Consider the following 15,000-nt stretch of genomic DNA (forward strand, 5'->3'; position numbering starts at 1 on the left):
AATGGAGACTTTGCAAATTTAGCAAGTGGAGAGAAATTGGAGAACCACTTTCGACTCCACACTTCTTCTTCACTTACTTCTTTTCTCAATATACTGGGCTTAGAAAATGGTATAAAGCCATCCTTATCATCAGCAGGACACGGAAAGAGGCACCAAGTCTCCTAACCAAGTTCAACCACACTCTGCAACTTAACCATTGCACTACAAATTAGGCAACAGGGGCATCAGCAAAGGCAGCCAATGTGCCGATCCTTTATACATTTTGTGTAGTACTTTTCTTACTCGGAGGCAAAATCAGCACTTTAACTGCCCAAATCATACACATTTTACACATGTAGCACTCTATGCACACATAGGCACACACTGCGCAGTTCTTCTACACACACTTAAGCTAAAAACTCATTCTGTCACGTCAAAATTCTGCAAACCTATTACATATTCAGTGCGTCGGCATAGAAGCACTTTTTAATGCCACTAAAATGCACAAGTAGTTAGACTGAAGATGCAACCTGAATGAGTTTACAGTATGTACTCCACTTTATTAATGATTAGTAATGAGAAAGTGAGGACTACAAGAGTATTGGAAAAGCCTTTTTCCACTCTGAATGTAAAGCAGTTTGTGTGACCATTGGCCAAAAAAGACCACGAAGGGACTTCAACCATCAATCTTCTGACCCGAAGTCAGACGCCTTATCCATTAAACCACACGGTCATCCGTTCACCTGAGATGATTTTTATCATGTAGGTGGTATGCGTGGATGGAGAACATATTATTGAAAGGTATTCAGGTTTACATCCCATAGTGTTCTTTCAGCTCTTTTCGCTGGAAGCACTTTTTTGGAATCTATATATTGAGAATTTTATGAGTACGATATGCTTTTGTTTTCCTTTTTGCATACAAACCTCTTTCCTCCTGAGTTTAAAGCTCATTTGTATGCTCTACATAGCTCTGGACATTTCCAGACGTGGAGTGAAACTGTTTTGAAAGTAGTACAAATTGCTCCTTCCTGCATATGCTAATTTTTCACACTCACATAGGTTGTATAAGTTTTATGAATCCTGGCTTGACCTATTCAAGTAGCTGAAAGCCTGTCACCACCTCTAGAAACAAGATTCACACCAATCCAATTCAAATCATTTTTTCCAAAGGAATATGTTCAGGCCGGTCGAAAATGCATCTCACATAAATAGGCATTTAAAAATATACTTTGCAGTTTCAGAACACTAACATGACTGTGAAGTGTACACAAGTAAAATGGGACCGTTTCAAAGTACCTAATCCCTCATAAACTTCTGAGAGGAAGCATGTAATAAATCTACCTAATTACTGAAAAAGAAAGAGGGAGGATTTTTGTTATCACCTCAGGCAGGACTTGAATTTACAATCCCTGGCTTAGGAGGCCAGTGCCTTATCCATGAGGCCACTGAGGCACACATGCATAGCTCTTTCTATAGGCATTATTTAAATGAATTCTATGGTCAGACACCGGTGTGTGCACACAGGGCATTTCTCACTTCTCTCTATAAGTAAACTTCCCATTTTCATCCTCTTCCATCCCCGACTTTAACGCTCTCTTCTATGCTAGAATGGAGACTTTGCAAATTTAGCAAGTGGAGAGAAATTGGAGAACCACTTTCGACTCCACACTTCTTCTTCACTTACTTCTTTTCTCAATATACTGGGCTTAGAAAATGGTATAAAGCCATCCTTATCATCAGCAGGACACGGAAAGAGGCACCAAGTCTCCTAACCAAGTTCAACCACACTCTGCAACTTAACCATTGCACTACAAATTAGGCAACAGGGGCATCAGCAAAGGCAGCCAATGTGCCGATCCTTTATACATTTTGTGTAGTACTTTTCTTACTCGGAGGCAAAATCAGCACTTTAACTGCCCAAATCATACACATTTTACACATGTAGCACTCTATGCACACATAGGCACACACTGCGCAGTTCTTCTACACACACTTAAGCTAAAAACTCATTCTGTCACGTCAAAATTCTGCAAACCTATTACATATTCAGTGCGTCGGCATAGAAGCACTTTTTAATGCCACTAAAATGCACAAGTAGTTAGACTGAAGATGCAACCTGAATGAGTTTACAGTATGTACTCCACTTTATTAATGATTAGTAATGAGAAAGTGAGGACTACAAGAGTATTGGAAAAGCCTTTTTCCACTCTGAATGTAAAGCAGTTTGTGTGACCATTGGCCAAAAAAGACCACGAAGGGACTTCAACCATCAATCTTCTGACCCGAAGTCAGACGCCTTATCCATTAAACCACACGGTCATCCGTTCACCTGAGATGATTTTTATCATGTAGGTGGTATGCGTGGATGGAGAACATATTATTGAAAGGTATTCAGGTTTACATCCCATAGTGTTCTTTCAGCTCTTTTCGCTGGAAGCACTTTTTTGGAATCTATATATTGAGAATTTTATGAGTACGATATGCTTTTGTTTTCCTTTTTGCATACAAACCTCTTTCCTCCTGAGTTTAAAGCTCATTTGTATGCTCTACATAGCTCTGGACATTTCCAGACGTGGAGTGAAACTGTTTTGAAAGTAGTACAAATTGCTCCTTCCTGCATATGCTAATTTTTCACACTCACATAGGTTGTATAAGTTTTATGAATCCTGGCTTGACCTATTCAAGTAGCTGAAAGCCTGTCACCACCTCTAGAAACAAGATTCACACCAATCCAATTCAAATCATTTTTTCCAAAGGAATATGTTCAGGCCGGTCGAAAATGCATCTCACATAAATAGGCATTTAAAAATATACTTTGCAGTTTCAGAACACTAACATGACTGTGAAGTGTACACAAGTAAAATGGGACCGTTTCAAAGTACCTAATCCCTCATAAACTTCTGAGAGGAAGCATGTAATAAATCTACCTAATTTTCTGGAAAAGAAAGATGGAGGATTTTTGTTACCACCTCAGATAGGACTCGAACTTACAATCCCTGGCTTAGGAGGCCAGTGCCTTATCCATTAGGCCACTGAGGCACACATGCATAGCTCTGTTCTAGAGGCAATATTTAAATGTATTCTGTGGTCAGACACTGGAGTGTGCACACAGGGCATTTCTCACTTCTCTCTATAAGTAAACTTCCCATTTTCATCCTCTTCCATCCCCGACTTTACCGCTCTCTTCTGTGCTATAATGGAGACTTTGCAATTTTAGCAAGTGGAGAGAAATTGGAGAACCACTTTCGACTTCACACTTCTTCTTCACTTACTTCTTTTCTCAATATACTGGGCTTAGAAAATGGTATCAAGCCATCCTTATCATCAGCAGGACACGGAAAGAGGCACCAAGTATCCTAACCAAGTTCAACCACACTCTACAACTTAACCATTGCACTACAAATTAGGCAACGGGGGCCTCAGCAAAGGCAGCCAATGTGCCGATCCTTTATACATTTTGTGTAGTGCTTTTCTTACTCGGAGGCAAAATCAGCACTTTAACTGGCCAAATCATACAGATTTTGCCAATGTAGCACTCTATGCACACATAGGCACACACCTTGCAGTTCTTCTACACACACTTAAGCTAATAACCCATTCTGTCACGTCAAAATTCTGCAAACCTATTACATATTCAGTGCGTCGGCATAGAAGCACTTTTTAATGCCACTAAAATGCACAAGTAGTTAGACTGAAGATGCAACCTGAATGAGTTTACAGTAAGTACTCCACTTTATTAATGATTAGTAATGAGAAAGTGAGGACTACAAGAGTATTGGAAAATACTTTTTCCACTCTGAATGTAAAGCAGATTGTGTGACCATTGGCCAAAAACGACCAGAAAGGGACTCGAACCCTCAATCTTCTGATCCAAAGTCAGACGCCTTATCCATTAGGCCACGCGGTCATCCGTTGACCTGAGATGATTTTTATCATGTAGGTGGTATGCATGGATGGAGAACATATTATTGAAAGGTATTCAGGTTTACATTCCATAGTGTTCTTTCATCTCTTTTCGCTGAAAGCACTTTTTTGGAATCTATATATTGAGAATTTTATGAGTACGATATGCTTTTGTTTTCCTTTTTGCATACAAACCTCTTTCCTCATGAGTTTAAAGCTCATTTGTATGCTCTACATAGCTCTGGATGTTTCCAGACGTGGAGTGAAACTGTTTTGAAAGTAGTACAAATTGCTCCTTCCTGCATATGCTAATTTTTCACACTCGCATAGGTTGTATAAGTTTTATGATTCCTGGCTTGACCTATTCAAGTAGCTGAAAGCCTGTCACCACCTCTAGAAACAAGATTCACACCAATCCAATTCAAATCATTTTTTCCAAAGGAATATGTTCTGGCCGGTCGAAAATGCATCTCACAAAAATAGGCATTTAAAAATCTACTTTGCAGTTTCAGAACACTAACATGACTGTGAAGTGTACACAAGTAAAATGGGACCGTTTCAAAGTACCTAATCCCTCATAAACTTGTGAGAGGAAGCAGGTAATAAATCTACCTAATTTTCTGGAAAAGAAAGAGGGAGGATTTTTGTTATTACCTGAGATGAGACTCGAACCCACAATCCCTGGCTTAGGAGACCAGTGCCTTATCCATTAGGCCACTGAGGAACACATGCATAGCTTTTTTCTAGAGGCATTATTTAAATGTATTCTATGGTCAGACACCGGTGTGTGCACACAGGGTATTTCTCACTTCTCTCTATAAGTAAACTTCCCATTTTCATCCTCTTCCATCCCCGACTTTAACGCTCTCTTCTATGCTATAATGGAGACTTTGCAATTTTAGCAAGTGGAGAGAAATTGGAGAACCACTTTCGACTCCACACTTCTTCTTCACTTACTTCTTTTCTCAATATACTGGGCTTAGAAAATGGTATCAAGCCATCCTTATCATCAGTAGGACACGGAAAGAGGCACTAAGTCTCCTAACCAAGTTCAACCACACTCTGCAACTTAACCATTGCACTACAAATTATGCAACGGGGGCATCAGCAAAGGCAGCCAATGTGCCGATCCTTTATACATTTTGTGTAGTACTTTTCTTACTCGGAGGCAAAATCAGCACTTTAACTGCCCAAATCATACAGATTTTACACATGTAGCACTCTATGCACACATAGCCACACACATTGCAGTTCTTCTACAAACACTTAAGCTAAAACCCATTCTGTCACGTCAAAATTCTGCAAACCTATTACATATTCAGTGCGTCGGCATAGAAGCACTTTTTAATGCCACTAAAATGCACAAGTAGTTAGACTGAAGATGCAACCTGAATGAGTTTACAGTATGTACTCCACTTTATTAATGATTAGTAATGAGAAAGTGAGGACTACAAGAGTATTGGAAAATACTTTTTTCACTCTGAATGTAAAGAAGATTGTGTGACCATTGGCCAAAAACGACCACGAAGGGACTCGAACCCTCAATCTTCTGATCCGAAGTCAGACGCCTTATCCATTAGGCCACGCAGTCATCTGTTCACCTGAAATGATTTTTATCATGTAGGTGGTATGCATGGATGGAGAACATATTATTGAAAGGTATTCAGGTTTACATCCCATAGTGTTCTTTCAGCTCTTTTCGCTGGAAGCACTTTTTTGGAATCTATATATTGAGAATTTTATGAGTACGATATGCTTTTGTTTTCCTTTTTGCAAACAAACCTCTTTCCTCATGAGTTTAAAGCTCATTTGTATGCTCTACATAGCTCTGGACGTTTCCAGACGTGGAGTGAAACTGTTTTGAAAGTAGTACAAATTGCTCCTTCCTGCATATGCTAATTTTTCACACTCACATAGGTTGTATAAGTTTTATGAATCCTGGCTTGACCTATTCAAGTAGCTGAAAGCCTGTCACCACCTCTAGAAACAAGATTCACACCAATCCAATTCAAATCATTTTTTCCAAAGAATATGTTCTGGCCAGTCGAAAATGCATCTCACAAAAATAGGCATTTAAAAATCTACTTTGCAGTTTCAGAACACTAACATGACTGTGAAGTGTACACAAGTAAAATGGGACCGTTTCAAAGTACCTAATCCCTCATAAACTTCTGAGAGGAAGCATGTAATAAATCTACCTAATTACTGGAAAAGAAAGAGGGAGGATTTTTGTTATCACCTCAGGCAGGACTTGAATTTACAATCCCTGGCTTAGGAGGCCAGTGCCTTATCCATGAGGCCACTGAGGCACACATGCATAGCTCTTTCTATAGGCATTATTTAAATGAATTCTATGGTCAGACACCGGTGTGTGCACACAGGGCATTTCTCACTTCTCTCTATAAGTAAACTTCCCATTTTCATCCTCTTCCATCCCCGACTTTAACGCTCTCTTCTATGCTAGAATGGAGACTTTGCAAATTTAGCAAGTGGAGAGAAATTGGAGAACCACTTTCGACTCCACACTTCTTCTTCACTTACTTCTTTTCTCAATATACTGGGCTTAGAAAATGGTATAAAGCCATCCTTATCATCAGCAGGACACGGAAAGAGGCACCAAGTCTCCTAACCAAGTTCAACCACACTCTGCAACTTAACCATTGCACTACAAATTAGGCAACAGGGGCATCAGCAAAGGCAGCCAATGTGCCGATCCTTTATACATTTTGTGTAGTACTTTTCTTACTCAGAGGCAAAATCAGCACTTTAACTGCCCAAATCATACACATTTTACACATGTAGCACTCTATGCACACATAGGCACACACTGCGCAGTTCTTCTACACACACTTAAGCTAAAAACTCATTCTGTCACGTCAAAATTCTGCAAACCTATTACATATTCAGTGCGTCGGCATAGAAGCACTTTTTAATGCCACTAAAATGCACAAGTAGTTAGACTGAAGATGCAACCTGAATGAGTTTACAGTATGTACTCCACTTTATTAATGATTAGTAATGAGAAAGTGAGGACTACAAGAGTATTGGAAAAGCCTTTTTCCACTCTGAATGTAAAGCAGTTTGTGTGACCATTGGCCAAAAAAGACCACGAAGGGACTTCAACCATCAATCTTCTGACCCGAAGTCAGACGCCTTATCCATTAGGCCACGCGGTCATCCGTTCACCTGAGATGATTTTTATCATGTAGGTGGTATGCATGGATGGAGAACATATTATTGAAAGGTATTCAGGTTTACATCCCATAGTGTTCTTTCAGCTCTTTTCGCTGGAAGCACTTTTTTGGAATCTATATATTGAGAATTTTATGAGTATGATATGCTTTTGTTTTCCTTTTTGCATACAAACCTCTTTCCTCATGAGTTTAAAGCTCATTTGTATGCTCTACATAGCTCTGGACGTTTCCAGAAGTGGAGTGAAACTGTTTTGAAAGTAGTACAAATTGCTCCTTCCTGCATATGCTAATTTTTCACACTCACATAGGTTGTATAAGTTTTATGAATCCTGGCTTGACCTATTCAAGTAGCTGAAAGCCTGTCACCACCTCTAGAAACAAGATTCACACCAATCCAATTCAAATAATTTTTTCCAAAGGAATATGTTCTGGCGGTCGAAAATGCATCTTACAAAAAAAAGGCATTTAAAAATCTACTTTGCAGTTTCAGAACACTAACATGACTGTGAAGTGTACACAAGTAAAATGGGACCGTTTCAAAGTACCTAATCCCTCATAAACTTCTGAGAGGAAGCATGTAATACATCTACCTTATTTTCTGTAAATGAAAGAGGGAGGATTTTTGTTATCACCTCAGATGGGACTTGAACCCACAATCCCTGGCTTAGGAGGCCAGTGCCTTATCCATTAGGCCACTGAGGCACACATGCATATCTCTTTTCTAGAGACATTATTTAAATGTATTCTATGGTCAGACACCGGTGTGTGCACACAGGGCATTTCTCACTTCTCTCTATAAGTAAACTTCCCATTTTCATCCTCTTCCATCCCCGACTTTAACGCTCTCTTCTATGCTATAATGGAGACTTTGCAATTTTAGCAAGTGGAGAGAAATTGGAGAACCACTTTCGACTCCACACTTCTTCTCCACTTACTTCTTTTCTCAATATACTGGGCTTAGAAAATGGTATCAAGCCATCCTTATCATCAGCAGGACAGGGAAAGAGGCACCAAGTCTCCTAACCAAGTTCAACCACACTCTGCAACTTAACCATTGCACTACAAATTAGGCAACGGGGGCATCAGCAAAGGCAGCCAATGTGCCGATCCTTTATACATTTTGTGTAGTACTTTTCTTACTCGGAGGCAAAATCAGCACTTTAACTGCCCAAATTATAAAGATTTTATCAATGTAGCACTCTATGCACACATAGGCACACACCTTGCAGTTCTTCTACACACACTTAAGCTAAAAACCCATTGTGTATCGTCAAAATTCTGCAAACCTATTACATATTCAGTGCGTCGGCATAGAAGCACTTTTTAATGTCACTAAAATGCACAAGTAGTTAGACTGAAGATGCAACCTGAATGAGTTTACAGTATGTACTCCACTTTATTAATGATTAGTAATGAGAAAGTAAGGACTACAAGAGTATTGGAAAATACTTTTTCCACTCTGAATGTAAAGCAGATTGTGTGACCATTGGCCAAAAATGACCACGAAGGGACTCAAACGCTCAATCTTCTGATCTGAAGTCAGACGCCTTATCCATTAAACCACACGGTCATCCGTTCACCTGAGATGATTTTTATCATGTAGGTGGTATGCGTGGATGGAGAACATATTATTGAAAGGTATTCAGGTTTACATCCCATAGTGTTCTTTCAGCTCTTTTCGCTGGAAGCACTTTTTTGGAATCTATATATTGAGAATTTTATGAGTACGATATGCTTTTGTTTTCCTTTTTGCATACAAACCTCTTTCCTCCTGAGTTTAAAGCTCATTTGTATGCTCTACATAGCTCTGGACATTTCCAGACGTGGAGTGAAACTGTTTTGAAAGTAGTACAAATTGCTCCTTCCTGCATATGCTAATTTTTCACACTCACATAGGTTGTATAAGTTTTATGAATCCTGGCTTGACCTATTCAAGTAGCTGAAAGCCTGTCACCACCTCTAGAAACAAGATTCACACCAATCCAATTCAAATCATTTTTTCCAAAGGAATATGTTCAGGCCGGTCGAAAATGCATCTCACATAAATAGGCATTTAAAAATATACTTTGCAGTTTCAGAACACTAACATGACTGTGAAGTGTACACAAGTAAAATGGGACCGTTTCAAAGTACCTAATCCCTCATAAACTTCTGAGAGGAAGCATGTAATAAATCTACCTAATTTTCTGGAAAAGAAAGATGGAGGATTTTTGTTACCACCTCAGATAGGACTCGAACTTACAATCCCTGGCTTAGGAGGCCAGTGCCTTATCCATTAGGCCACTGAGGCACACATGCATAGCTCTGTTCTAGAGGCAATATTTAAATGTATTCTGTGGTCAGACACTGGAGTGTGCACACAGGGCATTTCTCACTTCTCTCTATAAGTAAACTTCCCATTTTCATCCTCTTCCATCCCCGACTTTACCGCTCTCTTCTGTGCTATAATGGAGACTTTGCAATTTTAGCAAGTGGAGAGAAATTGGAGAACCACTTTCGACTTCACACTTCTTCTTCACTTACTTCTTTTCTCAATATACTGGGCTTAGAAAATGGTATCAAGCCATCCTTATCATCAGCAGGACACGGAAAGAGGCACCAAGTATCCTAACCAAGTTCAACCACACTCTACAACTTAACCATTGCACTACAAATTAGGCAACGGGGGCCTCAGCAAAGGCAGCCAATGTGCCGATCCTTTATACATTTTGTGTAGTGCTTTTCTTACTCGGAGGCAAAATCAGCACTTTAACTGGCCAAATCATACAGATTTTGCCAATGTAGCACTCTATGCACACATAGGCACACACCTTGCAGTTCTTCTACACACACTTAAGCTAATAACCCATTCTGTCACGTCAAAATTCTGCAAACCTATTACATATTCAGTGCGTCGGCATAGAAGCACTTTTTAATGCCACTAAAATGCACAAGTAGTTAGACTGAAGATGCAACCTGAATGAGTTTACAGTAAGTACTCCACTTTATTAATGATTAGTAATGAGAAAGTGAGGACTACAAGAGTATTGGAAAATACTTTTTCCACTCTGAATGTAAAGCAGATTGTGTGACCATTGGCCAAAAACGACCAGAAAGGGACTCGAACCCTCAATCTTCTGATCCAAAGTCAGACGCCTTATCCATTAGGCCACGCGGTCATCCGTTGACCTGAGATGATTTTTATCATGTAGGTGGTATGCATGGATGGAGAACATATTATTGAAAGGTATTCAGGTTTACATTCCATAGTGTTCTTTCATCTCTTTTCGCTGAAAGCACTTTTTTGGAATCTATATATTGAGAATTTTATGAGTACGATATGCTTTTGTTTTCCTTTTTGCATACAAACCTCTTTCCTCATGAGTTTAAAGCTCATTTGTATGCTCTACATAGCTCTGGATGTTTCCAGACGTGGAGTGAAACTGTTTTGAAAGTAGTACAAATTGCTCCTTCATGCATATGCTAATTTTTCACACTCGCATAGGTTGTATAAGTTTTATGATTCCTGGCTTGACCTATTCAAGTAGCTGAAAGCCTGTCACCACCTCTAGAAACAAGATTCACACCAATCCAATTCAAATCATTTTTTCCAAAGGAATATGTTCTGGCCGGTCGAAAATGCATCTCACAAAAATAGGCATTTAAAAATCTACTTTGCAGTTTCAGAACACTAACATGACTGTGAAGTGTACACAAGTAAAATGGGACCGTTTCAAAGTACCTAATCCCTCATAAACTTGTGAGAGGAAGCAGGTAATAAATCTACCTAATTTTCTGGAAAAGAAAGAGGGAGGATTTTTGTTATTACCTGAGATGAGACTCGAACCCACAATCCCTGGCTTAGGAGACCAGTGCCTTATCCATTAGGCCACTGAGGAACACATGCATAGCTTTTTTCTAGAGGCATTATTTAAATGTATTCTATGGTCAGACACCGGTGTGTGCACACAGGGTATTTCTCACTTCTCTCTATAAGTAAACTTCCCATTTTCATCCTCTTCCATCCCCGACTTTAACGCTCTCTTCTATGCTATAATGGAGACTTTGCAATTTTAGCAAGTGGTGAGAAATTGGAGAACCACTTTCGACTCCACACTTCTTCTTCACTTACTTCTTTTCTCAATATACTGGGCTTAGAAAATGGTATCAAGCCATCCTTATCATCAGTAGGACACGGAAAGAGGCACTAAGTCTCCTAACCAAGTTCAACCACACTCTGCAACTTAACCATTGCACTACAAATTATGCAACGGGGGCATCAGCAAAGGCAGCCAATGTGCCGATCCTTTATACATTTTGTGTAGTACTTTTCTTACTCGGAGGCAAAATCAGCACTTTAACTGCCCAAATCATACAGATTTTACACATGTAGCACTCTATGCACACATAGCCACACACATTGCAGTTCTTCTACACACACTTAAGCTAAAAACCCATTCTGTCACGTCAAAATTCTGCAAACCTATTACATATTCAGTGCGTCGGCATAGAAGCACTTTTTAATGCCACTAAAATGCACAAGTAGTTAGACTGAAGATGCAACCTGAATGAGTTTACAGTATGTACTCCACTTTATTAATGATTAGTAATGAGAAAGTGAGGACTACAAGAGTATTGGAAAATACTTTGTCCACTCTGAATGTAAAGCAGTTTGTGTGACCATTGGCCAAAAACGACCACGAAGGGACTTGAACCCTCAAACTTCTGATCCGAAGTCAGACGCCTTATCCATTAGGCCACGCGGTCATTCGGTCACCTGAGATGATTTTTATCATGTAGGTGGTATGCATGGATGGAGAACATATTATTGAAAGGTATTCAGGTTTACATCCCATAGTGTTCTTTCAGCTCTTTTCGCTGGAAGCAGTTTTTTGGAATCTATATATTGAGTATTTTATGAGTACGATATGCTTTTGTTTTCCTTTTTGCATACAAACCTCTTTCCTCATGAGTTTAAAGCTCATTTGTATGCTCTACATAGCTCTGGACGTTTCCAGACGTGGAGTGAAGCTGTTTTGAAAGTAGTACAAATTGCTCCTTCCTGCATATGCTAATTTTTCACACTCACATAGGTTGTATACGTTTTATGAATCCTGGCTTGACCTCTTCAAGTAGCTGAAAGCCTGTCACCACCTCTAGAAACAAGATTCACACCAATCCAATTCAAATAATTTTTTCCAAAGGAATATGTTCTGGCCGGTCGAAAATGCATCTCACAAAAATAGGCATTTAAAAATCTACTTTGCAGTTTCAGAACAGTAACATGACTGTGAAGTGTACACAAGTAAAACGGGACTGTTTCAAAGTACCTAATCCCTCATAAACTTCTGAGAGGAAGCATGTAATAAATCTACCTAATTTTCTGGAAAAGAAAGAGGGAGGATTTTTGTTATCACCTCAGATGGGACTCGAACCCATAATCCCTGGCTTAGGAGGCAAGTGCCTAATCCATTAGGCCACTGAGGCACACATGCACAGCTCTTTTCTAGAGGCATTATTTAAATGTATTCTATGGTCAGACACTGGTGTGTGCACACAGGGCATTTCTCACATCTCTCTATAAGTAAACTTCCCATTTTCATCCTCTTCCATCCCCGACTTTAACGCTCTCTTCTATGCTACAATGGAGACTTTGCAATTTTAGCAAGTGGAGAGAAATTGGAGAACCACTTTCGACTCCACACTTCTTCTTCACTTACTTCTTTTCTCAACATACTGGGCTTAGAAAATGGTATCAAGCCATCCTTATCATCAGCAGGACACGGAAAGAGGCACCAAGTCTCCTAACCAAGTTCAACCACACTCTGCAACTTAACCATTGCACTACAAATTAGGCAACGGGGGCATCAGCAAAGGCAGCCAATGTGCCGATCCTTTATACATTTTGTGTAGTACTTTTCTTACTTGGAGGCAAAATCAGCACTTTAACTGCCCAAATCATACAGACTTTACACATGTAGCACTCTATGCACACATAGGCACACACCTTGCAGTTCTTCTACACACACTTAAGCTAAAAACCCATTCTGTCACGTCAAAATTCTGCAAACCTATTACATATTCAGTGCGTCGGCATAGAAGCACTTTTTAATGCCACTAAAATGCACAAGTAGTTAGACTGAAGATGCAACCTGAATGAGTTTACAGTATGTACTCCACTTTATTAATGATTAGTAATGAGAAAGTGAGGACTACAAGAGTATTGGAAAATACTTTTTCCACTCTGAATGTAAAGCAGATTGTGTGACCATTGGCCAAAAAGACCACGAAGGGACTCAAACCCTGAATCTTCTGATCCGAAGTCAGACGCCTTATCAATTAGGCCACGCGGTCATCCGCTCACCTGAAATGATTTTTATCATGTAGGTGGTATGCATGGATGGAGAACATATTATTGAAAGGTATTCAGGTTTACATTCCATAGTGTTCTTTCAGCTCTTTTCGCTGGAAGCACTTTTTTGGAATCTATATATTGAGAATTTTATGAGTACGATATGCTTTTGTTTTCCTTTTTGCATACAAAGCTCTTTCCTCATGAGTTTAAAGCTCATTTGTAATGCTCTACATAGCTCTGGACGTTTCCAGACGTGGAGTGAAACTGTTTTGAAAGTAGTACAAATTGCTCCTTCCTGCATATGCTAATTTTTCACACTCACATAGGTTGTATAAGTTTTATGAATCCTGGCTTGACCTATTCAAGTAGCTGAAAGCCTGTCACCACCTCTAGAAACAAGATTCACACCAATCCAATTCAAATCATTTTTTCCAAAGGAATATGTTCTGGCCGGTCGAAAATGCATCTCACAAAAATAGGCATTTAAAAATCTACTTTGCAGTTTCAGAACACTAACATGACTGTGAAGTGTACACAAGTAAAATGGGACCGTTTCAAAGTACCTAATCCCTCATAAACTTCTGAGAGGAAGCATGTAATAAATCTACCTAATTTTCTGGAAAAGAAAGATGGAGGATTTTTGTTATCTCCTCAGATAGGACTTGAACTTACAATCCCTGGCTTAGGAGGCCAGTGCCTTATCCATTAGGCCACTGAGGCACACATGCATAGCTCTTTTCTAGAGGCAATATTTAAATGTATTCTGTGGTCAGACACTGGTGTGTGCACACAGGGCATTTCTCACTTCTCTCTATAAGTAAACTTCCCATTTTCATCCTCTTCCATCCCCGACTTTAACGCTCTCTTCTATGCTATAATGGAGACTTTGCAATTTTAGCAAGTGGAGAGAAATTGGAGAACCACTTTCGACTCCACACTTCTTCTTCACTTACTTCTTTTCTCAATATACTGGGCTTAGAAAATGGCATCAAGCCATCCTTATCATCAGCAGGACACGGAAAGAGGCACCAAGTCTCCTAACCAAGTTCAACCACACTCTGCAACTTAACCATTGCATTACAAATTAGGCAACGGGGGCATCAGCAAAGGCAGCCAATGTGTTGATCCTTTATACATTTTGTGTAGTACTTTTCTTACTCTGAGGCAAAATCAGCACTTTAACTGCCCAAATCATACATATTTTACCAATGTAGCACTCTATGCACACATAGGCACACACCTTGCAGTTCTTCTACACACACTTAAGCTAAAAACCCATTCTGTCACGTCAAAATTCTGCAAACCTATTACATATTCAGTGCGCCGGCATAGAAGCACTTTTTAATGCCACTAAAATGCACAAGTAGTTAGACTGAAGATGCAACCTGAATGAGTTTACAGTATGTACTCCACTTTATTAATGATTAGTAATGAGAAAGTGAGGACTACAAGAGTATTGGAAAATACTTTTTCCACTCTGAATGTAAAGCAGATTGTGTGACCATTGGCCAAAAACGACCACGAAGGGACTCGAACCCTGAATCTTCTGATCCAAAGTCAGACGCCTTATCCATTAGGCCACGCAGTCAT

The 15,000-nt window shown here is 39.6% G+C and overlaps 3 non-coding genes across 3 annotated transcripts; all 3 read right to left on the bottom strand.

The window, feature by feature from the left end:
* Positions 1–5,400: 5,400 nt before the first annotated feature.
* Positions 5,401–5,473, bottom strand: TRNAR-UCG (transfer RNA arginine (anticodon UCG)). The gene has a single exon. It is a non-coding gene; the product is annotated as a tRNA-Arg (tRNA).
* A 2,232-nt stretch (positions 5,474–7,705) lies between these two features.
* Positions 7,706–7,778, bottom strand: TRNAR-CCU (transfer RNA arginine (anticodon CCU)). Its single transcript has one exon. It is a non-coding gene; the product is annotated as a tRNA-Arg (tRNA).
* Positions 7,779–11,749: 3,971 nt separating this feature from the next.
* Positions 11,750–11,822, bottom strand: TRNAR-UCG (transfer RNA arginine (anticodon UCG)). The gene has a single exon. It is a non-coding gene; the product is annotated as a tRNA-Arg (tRNA).
* Positions 11,823–15,000: the final 3,178 nt, after the last annotated feature.

This window comes from Triturus cristatus, chromosome 4_1 (genome assembly GCF_964204655.1).
Source record: "Triturus cristatus chromosome 4_1, aTriCri1.1, whole genome shotgun sequence".
NCBI lineage: Eukaryota > Metazoa > Chordata > Amphibia > Caudata > Salamandridae > Triturus > Triturus cristatus.